Raw genomic sequence first — 24,032 nt, forward strand, 5'->3', positions numbered from 1 at the left:
CTCCCTGCTGCAGACACTTCAACAGGCTCAGATGCACTTGGCCTCTCCCTGCTGCTGACACTTCCCCTGGCTGGGAGGCACTTGGCCTCTCCCTGCTGCAGACACTTCCCCAGGCTCAGAGGCACTTGGCCTCTCCCTGCTGAAGACACTTCCCCAGGCTCAGAGGCACTTGGCCTCTCCCTGCTGCAGACACTTTCTCTGGCTCAGAGGCACTTGGCCTCTCCCTGCTGCAGACACTTCCCCTGGCTCAGAGGCACTTGACCTCTCCCTGCTGCAGACACTTCCCCTGGCTCAGAGGCACTTGGCCTCTCCCTGCTGCAGACACTTCCCCTGGCTGAGAGGCACTTGGCTTCTCCCTGCTGCAGACACTTCCCCTGGCTCAGAGGTACTTGGCCTCTCCCTGCTGCAGACACTTCTCGTGGCTCAATGGTACTTTGCCTCTCCCTGCTGCAGACACTTCCCCTGGCTCAGAGGCACTTGGCCTCTCCCTGCTGCAGACACTTCCCCTGGCTGAGAGGCACTTGGCTTCTCCCTGCTGCAGACACTTTCCCTGGCTCAGAGGCACTTGGCCTCTCCCTGATGCAGACACTACCCTGGCTCAGAGGCACTTGGCCTCTCCCTGATGCAGACACTTCCCCTGGCTCAGAGGCACTTGGCCTCTCCCTGCTGCAGACACTTTCCCTGGCTCAGAGGCACTTGGCCGCTCCCTGATGCAGACACTACCCTGGCTCGGAGGCACTTGGCCTCTCCTTGCTGCGGACACTTCCCCTGTCTGGGAGGCACTTTGCCTCTCCCTGCTGCAGACACTTCCCCTGCTGGGAGGCACTTGGCCTCTCCCTGCTGCAGACACTTCTCCTGGCTGGGAGGCACTTGGCCTCTCCCTGCTGCAGACACTTCCCCTGGCTGGGAGGCACTTGGCCTCTCCCTGATGCAGACACTACCCTGGCTCAGAGGCACTTGGCCTCTCCCTGATGCAGACACTTCCCCTGGCTCAGAGGCACTTGGCCTCTCCCTGCTGCAGACACTTCTCGTGGCTCAATAATAACTTACACTTTTGTAGTAAATTAGCCCCTCCCATGCTGCTGATAGAACCGCTCCATCACGGGCCTTGGGTGGGCTGTGCTGGTGACGGAGCAGTTCTGTCACGGTCCGCTCGCCGCGCCTGCGCGATGCTGATTTCGCGCCTGCGCGGCGCGTTCTATTGAGCTTATAATCAATTTATAAAAAGCAAAAACTGGAATATAATTCTATCTGCTTCGCTGTCGACAAGCACAGCCCACCTGAGGGCCGTGACGGAGCGGTGCCGTCAGCAGCGTCGGAGCGCTGCGCGGCTCCTCCCGCCCCCTAGCACTGCGGCGGAATAGCCGCCGCAGTGAAGGGGTTAAACTTTTGTGGTAGGTCTAGCACCATCCATGGCCAACCACTGGTTTTGCAACGCCCAACCATAGAAAATAATGGTGGATGGGTAAATAAAATCCCAAAGGTAATATTGTTAAATTAAATTGTTTTAAATAGATAAAATATAATTAAATATAAATTAATGTCAAAATATATAGAATAGTACATATTTACTATTTGATTATAAAATATTAGGCTGGTAAACACTGATAATTAAATAAAGATTAAATTGAATACATGAAAATATGTACCTACATCCAGAAAACAAATAAAATACAGAAAGAACTCAACATGTAAAAAGTTGTTTACAGAGCCACCATTTTCAGCTAAAGTGCTTATTGAACCAGCATTAACTGTATCAGTACAGGTAGGCCTTGACATCAGGATATATTTGAGGAGTACGCACACTAGTTGTTGAAATTGGGATGGTGTTTCTGGATCTTCTTTACTCATAAAAGGAACTCCTTAGTATGGACGTGCAGGCGCATGAATGGCAAGCCCACCTGCACCCATTTGGGTCCTCATACCAGCTCCCCCTCTGCTGCGTGTCACTTCGCCCCCAGTTTCCTGTTTTCTTTGCATTTTCACTCTGTTACCGCTTCCCATAATCGACTGCGTGCATAGCCTTTATTAGCCATTAACATTGTGTCCAGCCTGTACTCTAACATTCCATTTGTATAGACAGTAACGCTGTTATTTCATTATCCCCTACTGTACTCTTTGTTAAACTTGTTAATTTGTGTATTATCAGACCCCCTTTTCTGTTGCTCCTTATTGCATTGTATTCTGTTATTCCTGCTGTTGTTGATACTCTGCCACCACTCCCCCACCACTGCTCGATTTCCCGCCATTTTTCACTGCTTCTTTCCCTCATACTTCCCGCCTCCCATTGCCCCTCCCTCCTTCCAGTACTTACTTATTGGAGCCCCCAGCGTAGCCCCATTGAGCAGGTCCATGTGCTATGTTGACCTTTGCTGTGTGTCGCTTCACCTCCCGCCGCATGTTTTCTTTGCATTTTCTCCATGTTACTGCTACCCCTATTCGATTGCCTGCATAGTCTTTAGCTGGAACATTGTATTCTATTGGCTGTTAACACTGTATCCAGCCACTCCTTTCCCTCTCCTTCCCACCTCCCAACACCCCACCTCCCTCCCAGGACCTACCAAAGGAAGCTACGGTGCATCCACTGCAGCGTACATGCAGCCAGTGTGCCAAAGGTGCACCAAAGGCAAGCCCCTCTAAACCCATCCACGCCTAGTCTACACCCAGCACTAGGAACTCTGGCACTCCCACCACCTGTCGCTACAGGACAACTGAGCTCCACACCTCAGACCCTGAACCCCACTACAACAACTGCTGCAGCACCTCACCTCGATCTATGGGTAGGACCTTCCACCTGCTGTCATTCCTTCTTCACCTGTAACACCAGAGCACTCACTCATACGGCAACAACTACCCCACTAACTATGATCACCTAGAACACCTCTACTGCTTTCTGCTCAATGCAAGCTCTCTCTGCAAACACGCCACCGAGTTATGGGACACCATCTCCTCCCTCACCTCTCATCTTCCGGTGGAACCCTACATGAGAGTTACCGAGATCCGAGACTATTTTGTCAGCCTGCTCAGCAACCCCTCACACTGAAATTGCCTAATCTCTACTGATGACTGATGACGGATAACAATCCAGAAGCACATGTTTAGATATGGCCAGCACCAACCTACACCTACCTGGTGAAACACTCGAGAGACTTTGCAAGTACACACACTTGGCGAACTGCATTGACCATGATGCCTAGGGGCGATCCCACTGGGAGGTGAAGCAGTGTGGTCCCACATGTGTTTCCTATTTAAAAGGCTCCCTCGAGCCATTTGAGCTGACGAGCTCGTGGAGAGGCACCTCCGCCCCTGGAGAGTTACCGAGAACCAAGAATATTTTGGCAGCCTGCTCAGCAACTCCTTACACTCGTATTGCCTAATCTCTACTGATGACGATAACAATCCAGAAACACCTGTTTAGAGATGGCCAGCACCAATCTGCACCTACCTGGTGAAACACTCGAGAGACTTTGCAAGTACACACACTTGGCGAACTGCATTGACCATGATGCCTAGGGGCGATGCTGCTGGGAGGTGAAGCAGTGTGGTCCCACGTTTGTTTCCTGTTTAAAAGTCTGCAGGTAGCCCTGTGTAAAGACCCCTTTCAACTTTGAAACCCTATCATGATGATCTTCTTTTGAAAAAGGCTTCTTTACCTTGGTAGCAAAATGGCACGTACACCATTCATTCATCCACATATAGGTAGGTATTGTAGGCCGTAAAATATCCCCACATCTTAGATTTTAAAGTTCTGTTTAAACGCTCTAAAACAGCAGCTTTTACCTCTGTGTGTGTTACAAAATGATCAGCAGCAATCTGTTTTAAAAATTTCTGAAACAAATTGCTTAAAAATGTTTTTGGGGGTGCTTGTTTTACAGTTTTTGAGGGGTTCACCCTTACATGAAGATGGTTATAAAGGCCTTTGTGAGGTTAGCACCACTTTTATCGTATATCGCTTCTGCAAAGGCGTACTTGGACAATACATCTATTACCGTTAGTATATATCAAGCTCTGTTATTATGCTTGGCTAGATCTTGAAGACTGATTATGTCCGCCTACATTGATAATCTCGCTGCGCATTAACAATTGTCGGTCCTCTTAAAACACCTCTTAGCTTGCTTGTGGAGTGAATATACCTCTTCTCCAAATAACCAGGTTTTCGCCAGCGCTCTGTTTACCAGCTCAATTTCAACTAGAGCCCTTCTAAACAAAGCTTCGGTGCTTCCAAAGCTTCTGACCCCACTTGCATCATAATAAAGCTTCCTTAATCCTTCCCCAGACATGTTATCAGCTCCTGCATATCATGAAATGAAAGACAATGTGTTGTGTAAGGGCATTTTATTTTAAAATAAAGAATGTCAGCAACACATAAACAGGGCATACTTTACAGTTTCACGGTGCCTGTCTTGTCGTTCTTGTTGATGATGGACCGTTTGCTAACTTTTCATTATGTAAACATAATATTACACATGCTACATACATTACTAGGGGCCCAGAAGACAATTTCCCTCAGCTACACAACTTTTGATATTTTTACAGCTATAAACTCAACGGCTCTCGACAAGACTTCCCACTGACCGCTCCTATAACTTTGTACACTCAGGTTACTGATGCATTCAGAAGACCGTACGTTCTCTGTCGGACAATACTAAACCTTTATTTCTGAAATAATCTTTGGTCAAAAGCTCAAAGGCAATATTTAAGCTGGTCATGCAGCTTTTGAACATGCTACAGTATTCAACCGTTGTAGATAAACCACACGTTGATATACCAGTTGGCTATGCACATAGGACTGTTACACTGCATTGCTGTGGGTGGCTCATCAAGCTTCAGATACAGGCCGTATTTCAGATATTATTTCTTCAGGCAAAACATATACCAATCTGGCAATACATATGCATCCTGGACGTAACCCATAAGCATCTTGCGCACCAACATTCTGAAGCCTGCCTAAAAAGTGAGTAAGTATGGAATGTGGAATAATACAATAATGAAATGATACCAAGGTGACTCATCATTTTTTAAAACAGTTTTCATAGGGCCATAGAGCCAACTTGTGTTTGTTTTCAAATAAATATTGCATACACATCTTACAATAGCCCTTTCTGTCAATCTTCTGACACAATATGCTCACAAACCTTGCATAAACAGAGCTTTGGGCTCGGCTCATTTCAGCATCAAATCTCTTTGAGAGTGGTCCACAAGACCTTAATCATATCAGGGTGGACGTTTTTCTTTTACTCAGCAAACCATACACCAGCCTTAACAGTTTATATACTTTGTTCGGGTCTAGCAAGCTACATATATGACAGAGTGTTCTTGAAGTGTATGAGTTTTAAAGACACTCTTGAGCCTCCTGCTGTCGATCATTAATTTTATGGCCATAAAAGAGGTTATACTACGCAGGCTCACAACAATTGCAGCAAAACCATTAACAGGCCATATGGGGTCATAGGGTATGCGTCATGACCACCCTCTAAGGTCGCTCAGCTGTGCTTTCTGCTCCATAGCCGATGGAGTAAAGCTACGATAACATCTTTCTATAGTATTCAAGCCACCAACAGAGGGCATCTTTTTTGATGAGATGGCTGTATCTCTCTTCGTAATGACTGAGCAATCTCTTTTGGACGGCGACTCCTAGGTTTGCCATAGGCTGTTTCAGGGCTCCTGATACTTATTCTAAGCATAATAAAAATGGGGTGTACTCCTTTACAACACATCATGGTCACCTGATCTCCAGAGACTCTGGTTCGTTGAGGGATGCCACATAGCCCTAACCACATGGTAGAACTATGAGGACGTGATTAGCACATGTTCGGGCTAATGTCAAAACCCACATAACCCAACATGATCATGTGACCCCCTGAATTGATGTCACTGCCGTGGAGGGACCCCAAGGGCCCAGAAGTCCCGGTAACGGCAGTGACCTCACTTTCGGGGCGGGACATGTGTCGATTTTTGCATGATGGCAGAAGGTATACCCCACTTCTACTGACATGTGCCTTTAACCTTTACATGTACTGGTAGCTTCAAACTCATTTTCCACTCCTCTCTTTGGATAGCATTGAGGATTCCTTATTGCATTTATTGAGCTGTAATTCGTACTAGAGAGAAGGCAGATCTACCATGGTTAGTACCTATGGAATAGTAACGATAAATCCTTTTTAATAATAAAGTCAGATGTATTATAACTATTCTAATAAATGCCACTTTTAAAATGTTAGGCATTTTACTGTTCCTAGCCATTTAGTGCCTGCTGCCTGTCTCTGATCACTGGCTGTGCTGTGTGGCAGCTGGACTTGTGTATTCCCTCTAAACTGCAGCACACAAAGGGATCTTGGGTGTGACTTGATGGGTCTTCCTGGGAGGATAGGAGTGAGGAGCTGTGAACAGCCTCACACTTACACCTGAATAGACTGGGTCCTGTCCACTTACAAAAGATTGCATACTCCCCTGTATTGAGTCTGGAGTGAGGGCAAGGAAAAACCCATCTCTGTGAACTTCAAAGACCCTTATTTGAAGATACACCCTCTTCAAAGGCAATACTAGGGGATGTATGACGGTACAACGCGTGGTATTACCACGCGAACTGTTACAACGCGTTTTTTACAACGCAAGTCATTACTACGACTTGCGCTGTAGGGGTACTGGACTTAGAATAGTTAAATTTACTATTCCAACACCAGCCTACGTACAGTAGGGAAGGTGTTGGAATAGTAAATCTACTATTTCTTGTCCTTGAGCGCCCTCCAGCGCAAGTCGTGGTTACGACTTGTGTTGTAAAAGACGCGTCGTAACTGTAGTGCGGGGTAACATCCGCGTTGTAAATGATGTTCCCCAATACTGGGTATAAGTATTGGACCTCTGACCCTACCAACTCATTACACTTCTGGAACTGACCCCACTCTGCCTGGAAGAAGAAACACTGTGCTTAAGGACTACCACTCTGCTGGACTGCTGCTCCGGAAAACTGCTGACTTGTCGTGTTGCCCTGCTGCCTTGAAGCTCTCTTAGATTGAGCAAAGACTGAACCTTCATCACTTGAACCGTGACTGACTCCAACGGATAGCTTACTAACCACCTGATATGACTTCTCAGGCACATAAAAGATCTCCAGCCCTACTTCTGCAGCTGGACAATGGAAGTGGGCCTGAGGTGCTTTCTTCAGCAGAACCAATGCATCCTCTGCTGCGAGAGCAGGAACAGGACCAGCGCATAACACTCAGAACCAACGTATCGGAACTGCTGCATCGGAAACACAGCATCGCCGTCACTGCAGAGAGATGATCGATATATCCCTTTTAACCCGTTTAGTGCTGCCGTCGGCCGTTGAACGTCGCAAGCACTACCTTCCTAGTGCTGCGCACGTTCAACGGCCCGACGCGGCCCCGCCCGTGCAACGAAACGCCCGCACCACGGCGGAATTACCGCCGCGGTTAACGGGTTAATGCGTGGAGAAACACAAAACATCAACTTGTGTATCGTTGCTTGGAGAAAATTGACATATCACCCTGAATACAGGATCGACACTGTGGCATCACTTTGCTGTTGAGACCAGTGTAAAGGTACCTTTTTCAGATGGCCTTGCGAAGTCTGTATATCTGGGCCATGCTCCATCACAGTCAGCCTGAACCTTTAAATTTGTCCAGGTCCAGCGTGACCATATGTCCCAAACAGGCGCTTATTGCTTGTAAGCGCCATTTTCACATTTATTTTTAAGAATTTATATCTTGACTTCTACGCATTTGAATTTTGTTGTTTTGGTCTTGTTTTATTTATTAAATTAAGAACTGTGGGCCAGATGTAGGTAATTCCTATTTACTAACTCTTAAATACCGACTCATACCGAATCGGTATTTAAGAGTCGGTAAATAGGAAGGAGGCAGATGTAGGTAAAAAATTACCGATTCTGTAAGAGTCGGTATTTACCGAATCTGTAAATACCGATTCGGTATTTCACATTGATTCCTTTGGGCCTTGAAGCCCATAGGAATCAATGTGAAATACCGATTCGGTATTTACAGATTCGGTAAATACCGAATCCTGCAAGGGAGCAGGGGGTGTCACTTTGACACCCTCTAGCACCCCAAGTACAGGCATGTGTGCCATGTGGCACACATACATGCCCTGAGGGCATGTCTGTGTGTCACATGGCACAGGTGTGCATGCACAGATGTGCATGCACACCTGAATTCGATATTTTACCACCCAATAGGATTGGGTGGTAAAATACCGACTCTTAAGGGCCTTTGGCACTCTTAGGAGTGTCACCTACATATGGATTTACAGATTCGGTATATTTACCGATTCGGTAAAATACCGAAGTGGTAAATTTACCGAATCGGTAAATATACCGATTCTGTAAATTCAGACCAACCTACATGTCAAAAGCCAAATACCGGTCGGTAACGGCCGAAATCGGCCGTTACCGACCGGTATTTGGCTACCTACATCTGGCCCTAAATGTCTAACTTGGTGTGGCATCTTTTTGTGTGGTGTTTTACTGTTTGATGACATGCACAAATACTTTACACGTTGCCTCTTAAGTGAAGCATGACTGCTCTGTGCTGATCGACCAGAGGGTAAGCACAGGTTAATTTAGAGCAAGTATGTGACTTCACTTTGTCTAGGATTGTGGTCACTGATTGAAAAGGACTTCCACCTGTCAACCAGGAACCCAATTTCTAGCATTGGTGATTAGCTACCCAGCGTTCCCCTCAGTCTCCCAAGTAAAATGATACCTCACTTGTGAGGGTGGGCCAAGGAACTGTGACTGGGAAAGGCCAGAAACATAGATATTTGTGTGGTAGCACAGAGAGCTCTAAGCGCTTTATTTCATTTTTATATGTTTTTAGGCGATTCTGCACTGGACACACAAACAAGTGAAGGATCATTTTTATCAGGAAAACAAGGGGAATGCAGGGTGGTAGGAAATGTTTACAGGCGCAGTGATCCCCGACAGGAATGTAAGGACAATTTGATAGGGGATCCACACTAGTCACACCTCCCTGGAATCCCCCGGTGTCTAGTTTTCAGAAAAGTCTCGGTACGGTAGGTTTCCTTAGATTGCCGTCTTGCCCGGGGGGAAAAACACAGGAGGCTCCCTTGCAAAGCTGATTGCTTTATTATACATAATTTTGATGTCTCCACAATAAGTTTTAGGCCCTTCCTTGTCACGGGTACTTGGCCCACCCACACAACTGAGGTGCCATTATTATCGGGAGTCCTTGAGGAATGCTGGGTGGTAGGAAATTTGTGTCGGCCGGGTGATCCCACAACTTTACCACACAGAAATGTAAGGAAAATTTGATTTTTTAAGCTAAATCTGAGGTTAGTAGGGGATTCTGGGTAAGAAAACATTGGGGGATCCATGCAAGTTATACCTCCCTAGACTCCCCCGGGTGTCTAGTTTTCGGAAATGTCTGGGTGTGGTAGGTTTCCCAAGATGGCCATCGAGCCCGGGACCTAAAATCTGGGTGACTCCCTTGCAAAACCAAGCTGTTTCATGATAAACAATTTTGATGTCTTCACAATAAATGTTGGGCTATTTCGTGCTGCAGGCACTAGGCCTACCCACACAAGAGAGGTACCCTTTTCATCGGTAGACTTAGGGCTGGGTGGGTATATATTTGTGACTCCCCGCAGATTCCAGAACTTCTATCACAGGAATGTGTGGAAAATTTTGTTTTTTGGGGACAAAGGGGCCCATTATGATGTCGGGCGGATTGCCTCCGCCAGGCTGGTGGTGGCCACCGCCGGCCTGGCAGAGGCAATCCGCCCGACATGCGTGTCCTGATTCCCCCCCCGCCAGATTAGGATGGCGGAGGGGACAGCGGCGGACGGAAAGACCGTCCGCCGCTTTACCGCCGAGTCATATATTAATATGGTGGCGGTGTCCAATGGACACCGCCAGCCATATTACGATGGCTAAATTTAGGGGCCTTTCCGCGGCGGCAATGCCGCCAGCTAAAGGCAGCCGGTGATTGCTGCGGGGGCCCCCGCGGGGCCCCCAGGTGATGCCAGTGTTGGGGGTGCACATGGGGAGTACCTATGGTACCCCCCCCACATTTGCATATGCAAAGCGGCAGGAACCGCGCGGTGCCTGCCGCTTTGCATATGCAAATGCGTGCTGAAATGTTTATCATTGTGGTGGGCGGTGCTGAGTGCACCGCCCTCCACAATGATAAACATGTAGGATGTGCCCGCCACTGTGACGGGCACATCCTAATTCCCCCTACGGGACCCCCGCCCTTATGGTGGGCGGTCCCGTTCTCCGTTAGGGTGGCGGACGGACAAAGTCCGCCCGCCATCGTAATGTGCCCCAAAGTGTGAGGTTTGCAAGGGATTCTGGGTAACAGGACCATGTGAGAAGCACACAAGTCCCTCCATCCTGGATTCCCTTTGGTGTCTAGTTTTTAAAAATGTACATGTTTGCTAGGCTTTGCTAGGTGCCGGCTGAGCTAGGGTCCAAAATCCCCAGCTAGGAAATATGTGATGTGTCCAAGTTGCATTTTGGGCCGTTTCCTGACGTGTGCACTAGGTCTTCCCACTCAAGTGAAGAACCATTTTTATCTGCAGACTTTGGTGAATGGTGGGTGGGTGCCAGTTTGTTGCTCCCTGCAGATGCCAGAACTTTCAATCACAGAAATGTGAGGAAAATGTTTTATTTTTAACAAAGCTGGAGGTATGCAAGGGATTCAGGGTAACGGAACCTAGTGAGAGCCACACAAGTTATCCAATCCTGGATGCCTCTGTGTGTCTAGTTTTCAAAAATGTAGAGGTTTGCTAGGTTTTCTTAGATGCCGGCAGAGCTAGGGCCCAAAATCCACAGCTAGGTGCATTGCAAACAAAAGGGTCAGTTCTCACTGGAAAAATGTGATGCGTCCATGTTGCTTTTTGGGCTACTTCCTGTCACAGACACTAAGCCTACCCTCACAAGTGAGGTACCAATTTTATCAGGAGACTTAGGGCTGGGTGGGTAGAAGTTTGTGGCTTACCACAGATTCCAATATTCAATCAATCAAGGCATTTATAAAGCGCACTACTCACCCGGAGGGTCTCAAGGCGCTGGGGGGAGGGGGGTGCCGCTACTGCTCGAACAGCCAGGTCTTGAGCTTCTTCCTGAAGGAGAGGTGGTCTTGGGTCAGGCGAAGGTCGGTCGGGAGGGTGTTCCAGGTCTTGGCGGCCAGGTAGGAGAAGGACCTTCCTCCTGTTGTCGCTCTTCGGATGCGGGGGAGGGCGGCGAGGGCGTGGTTGGTCGATCGGAGGTGGCGTTTGGGAGCGTAGAAGTTGAGGCGGTTGTTGAGGTAGCTCGGGCCTTGGTCGTGTAGGGCTTTGTGTGCGTGGGTGAGGAGACGGAAGGTGATTCTCTTGTTGACGGGGAGCCAGTGCAGGTCTCTCAGATGTCCGGAGATGTGGCTGCGTCGGGGGATGTCGAGGATGAGTCTGGCTGAGGCGTTCTGGATCCGCTGGAGTCTCTTCTGGAGCTTGGCGGTGGTTCCGGCGTAGAGGGCGTTGCCGTAGTCCAGTCGGCTGGTGACGAGGGCCTGGGTGACCGTCTTCCTGGTCTCGGTGGGGATCCACCGGAAGATCTTCCGTAGCATGCGCAGGATGTTGAAACAGGACGCGGAGACGGCGTTCACTTGTCTGGTCATGGAGAGGGAGGAGTCCAGGATGAAGCCCAGGTTGCGTGCGTGGTCTGTTGGTTTGGGTGCGGTGCCCAGGGCGGGGGGCCACCAGGAGTCGTCCCAGGCAGAGGGTGAGGAGCCCAGGATGAGGACTTCCGTCTTGTCTGAGTTCAGTTTCAGGCGGCTGGTCGTCATCCACTCGGCTACGTCTTTCATCCCTTCGTGGAGGTTGGTTCTGGCGGTGGCGGGGTCGTTGGTCAGGGAGAGGATCAGCTGGGTGTCGTCAGCGTAGGAGATGATGTTGAGAACGTTCCATCACAGAAATGTGAGGAAAATGTGTTTTTGGTCATAGTTTGAGGTTTGCAAAGTGATTCTTGGTAACAGAAGGTGGTGAGAGCCAGACAAGCCACCCGTCCTGGATTCCCCTAGGTCTATATTTTTTTTAAAAACGTACAGGTTTGCTAGGTTTCTCTAGGTGCCGAATGAGGTAGGGCCCAAAATCCACAGCTATCCACAGTGCAAAAAAAGGTTCTGTTTTCACTGGAAAAATGTGATGTGTCCACGTAGCTTTTGGGCAGTTTCCTGTCACAGACACTAGGCTTAACTACATAGTGAGGTACCGTTTTTTATCCAAAGACTTAGGGAAATATTGAATAGTACAAGGGTTAATACTATTTTCCTTTCTATGCATTTCTGTCTTCCAAATGTAAGACAGTGTGTAAAGAAGAAGTCATTTTGAACAATACCCTCTATTTCACTTGCTAATATAGGTTCCCACACATTCAGGGATGCACAATTACCTCCTGCTTTTATACTCCATATATTGTTCAAATTTCAGAAATACATTGGTTTCCTTTATTGCGATTTTACACTTTTTATATTTTACCAGATGAATTACTGTGTACCCGGTACACAATAAAAAAAACATTGCGCGGAGCAACTCAGTTATTGGCTCTGTGTACCTTGGATTCTGGGTGAACCTACGAGCCGCAAATAATTCTGCACCCATAGGGTCCCGTGGATGTAACGCTTTATAGCTTTAAAAAATCTACCATGGTTAGAAGAGGTTACAGGTGAAAATGAAGGCACAAATGGCTTTTAATTCAACTGTTACTTTCCATGGGAAAACCTTGAAGGATCTACACAACTGACCCTTTGCTGAATTCAGAATTGTGTCTACTTTTCCGAAACGTACTGTTTTCCGGGATCCATTATTGGTTTCATACCCATCGGACATCGGATTCAGCACCAGAATGTCCAAGAACACATCTGGGGGGACTCCCAAAAGGATGGTAAGGGTTCCCAATAGAAGAATGGGTTGGGGGAAGCCTCTAAAGGCCACCAAAACAATTCACAGGTAAAAGGGTGCCATTCCCAATCTGGCCACCAGAAACCGAGATTCCACAATAAGAAGCACAGTAAGAGCAAGAATATGGGTACTACAAGGGGGCTCACTCAAGTGTTCACAATGGGCACAGCCTCCCACTGGAGGAATGGCACAAGGGGTGGTTAGTGTACTGTTTGGAGAGATGTTTGTCCCAGTTAAGGGGAGGAGACTCAGTGAGGTTAGCCTAGTGTCCCTGGGTGACATGGAGATGGCACCAGAAACTCATATACCTTCCAGTATTGTAGAATCGGTCACCATGAATAGGCAAGGTGTTGAGGCTCTGAGGGACACTGCTGCCAGTATTACAATGGTAAGGAGTCAGCTGGTGGCCCAAGAACAAATTGCACCCAATACATTCCAACACGTTGTAGTAGCAGACAATAGTCCGGGTCACTACCCAGTGGCCCTTTTTCAATTTGATTGGGGATGGGGTCTCAGGTCTTCTGAAAGTTGCTGTGAGCCCTGACATGCCTTTAGATTGTTCATTGAGGAATGATCTTGAGCCCCACTACCTGGAAGGAAGTGGCGTTCAGGCTATACCTGGAAATGTTGGGGTTGACTGAGTGGATCTGTGCAACTACCTGGTCCATGGCTGCCTGTTGGACTTGGGCCTTGTGGCAGGTTCACCCCTGAACTTTTTGCCTTGTAATATAGTGATTTCTGGTCTTTGCGCACTTTGACACTGTGGCGCAGTGTAAGTGCGTGCGCTCCTTGAGTGCGTGTGGTGAGATAGGCCTGCCCTCCCATAGGAATGCATGGGGAATGTATGTGTCCCTGGTAGTTCCTGATGCATGGGGAGTGCAGGCTCGAGTTTGGTATGTGTGACAGAAGTCCCGCCCCCACAGCCGTGACCCGGAAGTCAGGCAGGCCGGGGGCAGGACAGAGAAGCAACCGGAAGCGGACGGGAGGCCACCCCGCGCTCCGGTGAGGGCAGAAGCCGGCGTCTTTCCTTGTCCCCCCCCCGGGGCTCCCGAGGACGAGGGAGAGCCCCTGGGCACCAGAGAGAAGAGTCCTGGCAGCAGGGAGACGTCGCAGGAACCCAGCGCGACCTCGGAGCCCCCTCAGCAGAGCCCGGTGAGTGAAGTGCGGACGTCTCGAGGCGGGGGCCCCAGTGCTCTGTAAATGCCCCGTGGGGGCCCGTGCATACTTCGGGAGCGGCCCCGGAAGGCAGCGGGCCGCTTCCCCTTGAAGGTCCAACGCGAAGCATTGTTGAAGGAGCCCAGAGGGGCTCTGGGACATTTCTTGGTTATGAGCCCTGAGAGGCTCCGGGGGCATAATCTATTAGTTGAGCCCTGAGAGGCGCACAGCGCCATATTTATTTAAGAGCCAGAGAGGCTCTTGAGTGCCATTCTTGCAGGAGCCCAGAGAGGCTCAGGAGACAGTCAGTTGGGCAGAGCTTAGAGAGGCTCCCACGTTGGCCCCATCAATTGCACCAGTTGCCCAGCACTTTGTGGGCAGCTGCCACGTTTAGGCCCCTGACACTTTGGACACAGGGCGTCCTAGCCCTAGAGAGGCCAGTTGGCCTAGGGACAGTCACAGGTGGTGACTTGTGAGTTTGGCGCAATTGTACTTTTTCTGCACCTCTGAATGTGTTTTCATGCGTCATGTGCCTTACACCTCTGAATGTATGTTATGCATCATGTGTTATGTGCTTACACCCCTACAGGTATTGTGATACTTAGGTGGTTGTTTTTCTCCTAGTACAGGTGGTGCTAGTGAGGCCCTGGTTACCAGTGATTACTGGTTGTGTGCTATTTTGTGCTAAAGTAATTTTACATTCTAAGTGCTATTTCTGAAAGTGTTACTTCTGATTCCTGACAGTGGTCCAAGTGGCCCTGTCTTGTAAATATCCCCTGTAAATTCTGCCCGTGCCTCTGGCACATTGTAAAGTGTGTGTTTTATCTAATGTGTTTTGGTGTAATACAAAGGCTATTTTTATATAACCTTGTGTGGAGTTTCCTTTGTGGTGGGTCCTGGGTGTTGTTGCTGGGGTGCGTGCGCAAATACTTAACTTACATCGCCTCCAAGTTTAGCCTTGCTGCTCGCGCCACGTTACCTAGAGGGTGAGCAGGGGTTATCTTGGCGTGTAACTCCCTTGCCCTGACTTGGGGGTGGTGGTCTCTGACTGACTTTGGCGAAAGCCCTGGCCAGCCAGGGATCCCATTTCCAACACTGCCCAGGAACAGAGTCAAGGGAGTCTGATAGGGCAGGAGTCTGTGGTGTACTTGGGACGCCTGGTGGGCCAGGGTAAGGTTCAGTCCCTCCAGGCCACGATAGAAACCATCATTGCCAGGGAGTCCCCAAGAATCTAAACTCAGGTGAGCATTTTCCTAGGCCTCAGAGGGTGCTACAGGAGTTTTGTCAATGGATATGGCACCACTGTTGCCCCATAGACTGAGCTGAGTTTGAAAACGTAGCCCAGGAATGTGTTTTGGACAGAGACATGCCAAAAAGCATTTGACTCCCTAAAGCAGGCCATGTCCAAAGTCCCCGTGATGGAGGCCCTGGGCTTTTCTATTGATTTCAGTTTCAGTTTCAATCTTTATTTCGATCAATTTTAGATCATAATAGATGTGCAATCAGGTATGCAGTTAAATCAAGCAGATAATATACACCCATAATCATTAAAAGAAACATTAAAAAAGTAATAATTTCATAAACTGTACATTACAATTACAATTCGTTAAAACAATTCATTTTTCCCATTGCTTGCTCTTGTTTCAAAGAGCGGGTGCGGATTTGCCACATCGCTGTCAGGAATTTAGCTACCACTAACACAATGGGGGTGAGAGGTCAGTTTTTAAAATCCTATAGGCAGGGAGGTGTAGTTTGAAGCCCACATTTTTAAGAAGAGGGACCAGCCAATACTTCCTAGGTCTTTGGTACGCCTTGCAGAAAAATAAAATGTGCAGATCGTCTTCCCGATAATGTGGGCAAGACGGACACTGCTCGCTAGATGTGGGCTGAGCCCAGTGATTAGTAAAGGACCTTATGGGGAGTGTGCTATAGCAACAATAAATTGAAACCACTGCACTCCTGGGTAAATAAATTGGATCACAAGAGTGAATAAATACAAATGTTATAGGTGCTCAGGGAGGTCACCTTCTGGATCCAAAAGATGCGGTAGAATAATAGAATAGAACACGCCTTACAGGGAGTAAGGACTATCCCTGGGCACTCTTAAATGCACTGGAGTGCGTTGTAAAATGTAAGTGTGCTATAGCGCTAATGCATAAAAAGTTTCCTAGTGAAGACAGGTGAAATGTCATCTAGCACACATTCTAGTAAGTACGAGTCTTTTAGCTTAGTAAACAAATCTGACAGGGACCCCTCTCTTATTTTCCCCATTGTTAGTGTAAGGTTCAATTCACGAAAGTCCTTCACTAAAAGTTTCCGGGGGATCCTAGTGCATGTGTTCGCTGGGTCCAGCCATAGATCGAGTCTGCCTAGAGTCTCACAAGTTTGCTTAATATACCTTAGCCATAGGATTTTTCTTGATTTAGGCGAGCAGAGAATCTCTTGGAGCTCGTTCCTGTAATCTATAAGTTCAGGCGTGCTCCAAATGCATTGCCAAAAGATAACTGGTCTTAGACCCAGTTCCTCCGATATAGGTCTTAGACCCAGATCGAGTCTCAGCGGAAGTAGCGGGGTGCTTGCGGGTAACGCCGCCAACGGCCAAATAAAATAGTTTTCCGTGGTCTGGAGGTTTTGGGCAGGAGTATGCCCCCATAATTCCCCTCCATACAAGACTGCACCTCTAGCCTGCATTTTGTAAATTTCTAGGGTGGCACTAAAAGGTTTATAAGTCGATTTGTTTGCCATCCTAGAAATACCCCCCGTTAATTGGGCCAGTTTCATATTAGCCCTGGTCCTGTGTGTGTCCCAAGTCATGTCCTGGTTGATAGTTAAGCCCAAATATTCAAATGTAATAATCCTCTCTAGTTTTGATTGACCTATAGAGGGGTTAGGGCGTGTTGAGGGAGGGGGATTGAGAATCATGAATTTAGTTTTTAGCGCGTTAACCTCAAGTCCCTGCTCTGCACAGAAGGCTGAAAACCCATTCAGGATTCTTTGGATTCCCATTGGGGATTTAGACAGCAGCAGGATGTCATCTGCAAACATGATAGCAGGCACCCTGCTGCCGTTTAACTTCGGGGCATCGATGTCGCTGACCCCGGTCAGGTGCGCGATTACCCCGTTGACAAAGAGGCAAAACAGGGTCGGTGAAAGCACGCAGCCCTGTCTCACCCCTCTATCAACGGGGAACCTGTCTGAGAGAGCCCCATTTCTGCCACACCTGACATGTGCGAAGTTTCCATGATGTAATCTTAACAGGATAGTCAGAATCTCAGCCGGGATACCCAGATCCTTCAGTGCAGTCCATAATCTATTTCTAGGTACAAGATCGAAGGCGGCTCGCCAGTCCACGAAAACCGTGTACAAGCTGCCGCCCTCGATAACCGCAGTCTTCCAGTAGAGGAGATTCAGGCGAAATATCTGGTCCATAGTAGAGACCCCTCTTCTGAATCCCACCTGATAGGGGCTGAGAATGGTAAAGTCATCTATCCAGTTTTGAAGGCGATCTAGTAAAAGCCTACCGAGTAGCTTCTGTGATACATCTATGAGGCTAATAGGCCTGTAGTTGGCTTGGAGCAGGGGTGATCCCTTCTTAAATATGGGAACAATCTCTGCGCCCAGCCAAGTGCTGGGAACCTCCATACCCCCGAGAACCGCATTAAATATCAGAACCAGGTAGGGAGCCCAGACATCAGGCTCTTGTTTGAATAGGTCGCCCGGCAGGCCGTCCAAACCGGGCGCCTTACCTGGTGCCAGTCCTGCAATAGCGGCTCGAACTTCCATCTCTGTGAAGGGGTCCCCCTCCACTTGGGCGTTAGTATTGAGAGAAGTGTCATTAATAACATCATCAGGTAGCTTGTATGGGACTGAAAGTTGGCCTGCCAGGTCTTGGCTGAGATATTGGGTTCTATTACTGAAACTAGCTCTTCGGACCCTGTGTTAACCAAGCGCCAAAATTTGTGAGAGTCCCTAGTCGCTAGAGTTGTGACAAGATTTTCCCATTTTTCGTGTTCCCATTCACTTTTAGCATTGGTAGTCAGGCGCTTGTAAACCCTTCTACTTTCCTGGATAGCAGGCCTTTCTGCTCCGTTTTTAATAAGAGCCAGGAGATCTGATTTAGCCTCCCGGCAAGCCTGATTATACCAGCTGGGGCGGTCGTGATGCCGCCTCTTTCCTGTGGTGAAAAGGACTTCAGCCACGGACTCAACTAGATTCTCATGGGTGATCCAAAGCTCCTTGTGTATGCCCTGGGTGGTGGGTAGGTCCATTATCATACAGACCTTTTCAAGGGCCAGTAAGAGCCGGAGGTAGATTTCGCGGACCTTCTCGGGTTGGAGGCTAGCTTCTCCCACCTCACTCGCCTTCTATTATTTGCGAGCGCCAGTTCTGGAGCAGCGTCCTCTCGGACCATCCCTCTGCCATCCAACTCGGGGATCGCATATTCCAATTCTAACGCATTATGGTCGCTATCTTCCCTAGTTGTTACCTGGAAGTCAATTATATGCGACCACATGGGAAGTTGCACCAGGATGTAGTCCAATCTCGACTCTCTACCCTCTCTATGGTAAGTACATTTGAGTGGGATGTCCGAGTCCATTACAAGCCCGGATACCCCACTTCAGGGTAAGGGTGGTAATTTGGAGAGCCAATGGTATCCAGGCTCTGGGGGGGGGGCTGCCGAAGGGGGCACCAGCCACACCGCATCCTCCTCCTGGGTTAGGCCATCCAGTAAGCCTTGAAGAGGCTCAAAATGACAGTTTAGATCACCACCCACCAAGAACGGTGTGCCCTGGGGGATGTCACTGAGAAAAGCCGAAAGTTGATTGATGGTGTCTGACTCTTGTGTGATGTTTACTGGTCTAGAGTAGACATTTACCATGATCAATCTATTCGAATTTGGCCACTCCAGCAGGACCCCCAGAATGTCAACAGAATCTGATGGGAGGGTTGAAGCCTTGCATCCCAGGTCAACAGCCACCCAGGTTGCAAGACCTCCCGAGGGGCGCCCCTTCCCTCCCCACTTTGCTGGGACTGAGAAAGCCGCAAAGCCTCGTCTAAGTATGGCTTCTCTATTTCATATTTCATTTTCTTATTGTCGATAAGTAGTTTCTGTTACCTCATGTATTATACTTTCTTGATTGTAGACATATATCCCTGATGAAGGCTCATTAGCAGCCGAAATGCATTGGATGATGGATATGCTGTAAGGATGTCATTGAACAAAACTCGTTTGGATTTAAATTGAGATACATTCAAGAGAATGGAGTAATTCTTGAAAAAAGATAAAAGAAAAATAAACGAATGTGAATTAAACTACGTTGTTTTCTAATTGGAACTTATTATAAATTGAGATACCCCTTTGGGGAGAAGGAGCTGTGACTAGGGGACGTCTCCCAGAAGGGACGCGCAGTGGATCGTTAAACTGTAGCCAGACTTGCTGAGGTGGCTCGCTTGATGTAACGTGAAAAAGAACAAAAAAAATCACAAAGTGCGAAGATAAACTTTCAAGCAGCCCAACCACTCATCAGTCTCCATGAGCCATACTTTCAATAACTTAAAAAAATCATAATGTCGGACTGGTAAGGCAAAATATGATCCTACAATCACCAATGTTTAGTTACAGGCGTTGTTTGTCCTTTGCCTGCCTTTCCGCTTCTCACCCCACTACCCGTATCTAATTTGAAAATGAAAACTATGAATACCAGAATGCACTTCAGTAGCTGAGTTCTTGAAAAGTAAGGCAAAAAAACAGGAGTAGAAGAATTTTTATTGTCTTGAAAGGAAACAAGAATGACATTTATTAGGCTATTTTAGGTTTAAAAAATGTTTTATGGGTGGATGCAACATTTCTAAACATGTTACTCTGTGCACATCCAGAGCACACTAATTTAATTTATGTGCACTAACTCACTGTCAGCCTCTGTACTGGAAGACTTAAACTATGGATACATCATTTAATGAATTCATTTATTTTCTCATAACATAAAACCGTGTTACTAAAACTGAAAACTTTACTTGTTACATTTAATCTTTAAAACATCATATCTCCATTTCCCTAAATTTTTTGCATTTTAGTGTCCTTTTAATCATAAAAATATAACTTATTTGTATAAATTGGTGTTGGGTTGTTATTGTGTGGTGTGTCTTACTTATATACTGTATTGTTTTTTTTAAATGCTTTACACACATCTCCTAAGTTAAGCCTGACTGCTCCTAGCCAAGCTACCAAGGGTTGAGAAAGAATTAATTTATGGTGACTTGACCGGTCTCTATTTGTGATTGCAGTGATATTACTAAGTGTACATACCTACCTGCCCTTACTAATAAACCACCTTCCAATACTGGAGCTTGACAATCTAGTAAGCTCCAAAGGAAAAGAGACTGGCCATGGAGAGAGCAGAATGGCACATGAGGTCAGTCTCAGCGGGCTAGATTTCAGATCTAAACAGCAGTAATGGTGGCAGCATGCCTACAGGAGAAGGGAGGGTCTGCTTACCCAAAGATGTGGTACCCAGTTTTGCAGTGAAGGCAGACATTGACAATGGTTTTCCATCTATGAAGGTGCTCTAAGGGTCCACAAGGTTCATTAGGAGTCCTGGGGGGGCAGCTTGTGGTGGTACATGCCAACAGTTGGGGGGGGGAGGGAACACTCCTAACACTAGGGGTGGAGGAGCAGAAACAGTTATGTTATGTTAGTACGTATTTGTAGAGCACACGTTCATCCTGGGGTTTCTTGGCGCTGTGTATAGCTGGGGAGCCCGTCCTGTCTTTCCCTGTGAGATGGTCCCTATTGGGCATCCCCAAGGTGAAGCCAGGCATCCCTGGCAGCAAGGGGGCCGTTGTGAAGATTAAGCAAGCTATTGCCCAGAGTTGCAGCGTGGGACCCATGGTTAGAGAGGCACCGAGGAGAGATTTATAGAGCCCGCTGCCATTGGTCCCGTACCCTGCCGCGTCGGGATTTGAACCCTGGTCCCAGGCCGACATCTGCTTCTGGGTCTGCCGCCTCTAACCGGTGAGCCACACTTCTCCACTCCCTCAGACACACCCTCCTATTGGCCATACTTACCAGCTGTCAGCAAGATAGATGATTAGAACTGGGCAGCACCACTTGATTCTGAAGGAGCGTATGCCTGATATTTGTTTTTCAGAGCTGCATCAACACCTAGCGGATAGTAAGCTGCCTGACCCCAGGAAGTTTGCTGAGGAGGCGGACATCGGAGTCAGCACCAGAATGTCCAAGAACACATCTGGGGGGACTCCCAAAAGGATGGTAAGGGTTCCCAATAGAAGAAGGGGTGGGGGAAGCCTCTAAAGGCCACCAAAACAATTCACAGGGAAAAGGGTGCCATTCCCAATCTGGCCACCAGAAAACGACATTCCACAATAAGAAGCAGAGTAAGAGCAAGAATATGGGTACTACAAGGGCGATCACTCAAGTGTTAAATGTAAATGTAAATTGATACTTGTATAGCGCACTTCTCACCCGCAAGGGTCTCAAGGCGCTTGTACGAATACCGCTGTGGAACCCATCCTGGCTTTCCCTGTGAGGTGTCCACTCCTGGGCACCCCTAAGGTGGAGGCCAGGCATCCTTAGCATTGTGGGCGCCGTTGTGGAGATTAAGCAAGCTATTGCCCAGAGTTGCAGAGTGGGACTCCATGATTGGAATAGGCAGCGAGGCGAGAATTATCAGGTCTGTGGAATTTGTGAGCCCAAGACCCGCCGAGGCGGGGAATTGAACCCTGGTCCCGGGCTAGACCTCTGCATCAGGGTCTGCCGCTCTAACCATTGAGCCACACTTCTCCATGGGCACAGCCGCCCACTGGAGGAATGTCACAAGGGGTGGTTAGGGTACTGTTTGGGGAGACGTTTGTCCCAGTTAAAGGGAGGATACTCAGTGAGGTTAGCCCAGTGTCCCTGGGTGACATGGAGATGGCACCAGAAACTCAGATACCTTCCAGTATTGTAGAATTGGTCACCATGAATAGGCACGGTGTTGAGGCTCTGAGGGACACTGCTGCCAGTATTACAATGGTAAGGAGTCATCTGGTGGCCCGAGAGCAGAATGCACCCAATACATTCCAACACGTTGTAGTAGCTGACAATAGTGCGGGTCACTACCCAGTGGCCCTTGTTCAATTTGATGGGGATGGGGTCTCAGGCCTTCTGAAAGTTGCTGTGAGCCCTGACATGCCTTTAGATTGTTCATTGAGGAATGATCTTGTGCCTACTACCTGGAAGGAAGTGGAGTTCAGGCCATACCTGGAAATGTTGGGGTTGACTTAGTGGATCTTTGCAACCACCTGGTCCATGGCTGCCCAGGAACAGAGTCAAGGGAGTCTGATAGGGCAGGAGTCTGTGGTGTACTTGGGACACCTGGTGGGCCAGGGTAAGGTGCAGCCCCTCCTGGCCGAGATAGAAACCATCATGGCCAGGGAGCCCCCAAAAATCCAAACTGAGGTGAGCATTTTCCTAGGCCTCACAGGGTACTACAGGTGTTTTGTCAATGGATATGGCCCCACTGTTGCCCCACAGACTGAGCTGAGTTTGAAAACGTAGCCCAGGAATGTGTTTTGGACAGAGACATGCCAAAAAGCATTTGACTCCCTAAAGCAGGCCATGTCCAAAGTTCCTGTGATAGAGGCCCTGGGCTTTTCCATTGATTTCATTAAGCACACTGATGCCAAAGAGGGTGGCGTAGGGGCAGTTCTATCACAGTTAAATGAGGAAGACCTAGACTAATATGTAGATTTCATCTCTAGCAGGTTACTTCCCAGGGAACAAAGGTGGAGTGCTATTGAAAGGGAAGCCTTTGGTGCTGTCTGAGCACTGAAGACAGTGGGATCATGGGACTCATCTCGGAAATCAGAAGAACCACAGGTCTCTCAGGTGCCTAATGAAATGAGGGGTGCGTATCCAAAATTGTTGAGGTGGCCCATCCCCCCAGAGGAAATGGACTTTACAATGGAACACTGTCCTGGAAAAGACCACCCCAACTCTGATGGTCACTCCAGGTTCTTCTGCCTGAGTGAAGAGAACTTCCAATAGGTTAGGCAGCCCCCCCCCTTTCAGCTGTATTAGACAGCCTAAAAGTGGTTGTTAGACCTGGCATCCATTGGGTGGTCTTCCTCCAAACTTTTTGCTTTCAACCTCCACATTTTGCTGTATTGTTTTGTTGGTGTTAGGACTCTGAGCACTTTAACACTGCTGACAAGTGCAAAAGTGCATGTGCTCTTGCCCCTAAACACGGTTTGATTTGTTTATCCACAATTGGCATATTTGATTTACTTATAAGTCCCTAGGAAAGTGCATTACATGCCACTAGCAGGACTGCAGCACTGAATTTGAATTTGTATTTACAGGAATTTATATAGCGCACGTATACCCAGCGGTTTCATGGCGCTAGAGGATGCTAAGCCCAGAGGCTGGAGAAGAGGAATTACTGGGATGGGAAAGCTTATGAAAAAAGGAAAGTCTTAAGGGCCCTGCGGAATTCAAAGTAGGAGGGAACAGATCTAATGTGCAGAGGGAGAGAGTTCCAAAAGGTTGGGGCTAGAACAGCAAATTTCAGACCCCCTGATCTGCTTTTTTTAAAATCGGGGTACAGAAAGGAAGAATTTAGCAGAGGAACGAAGTTCTCTATTGGGACGGTAAACCTTGATTGCAGATGAAATGAACGCAGGAGCAGTCCCCGCAATGGCCTGGAAGGTAGTGCAGCCCAACTTGAAAAGGGCCCGTTCTTTGATTGGCAACCAATGTAATGATTTAAGTAGGGGAGTGTTATGGTGGAATATGGGCAGCCCATAGATCAGACGAACAGCCTTATTTTGGACTAGCTGAAGGCGGCAGAGGGCATATGCGGGGGCGCCGTTGTACACTATGTTCCCGTAGTCCAGCTGAGATAGAACCATTGCCATTAGGATCAGTTTTAAAGCCGGGAGAGAGA

Source organism: Lissotriton helveticus, chromosome 6 (genome assembly GCF_964261635.1).
Source record: "Lissotriton helveticus chromosome 6, aLisHel1.1, whole genome shotgun sequence".
Taxonomy (NCBI): Eukaryota; Metazoa; Chordata; class Amphibia; order Caudata; family Salamandridae; genus Lissotriton; species Lissotriton helveticus.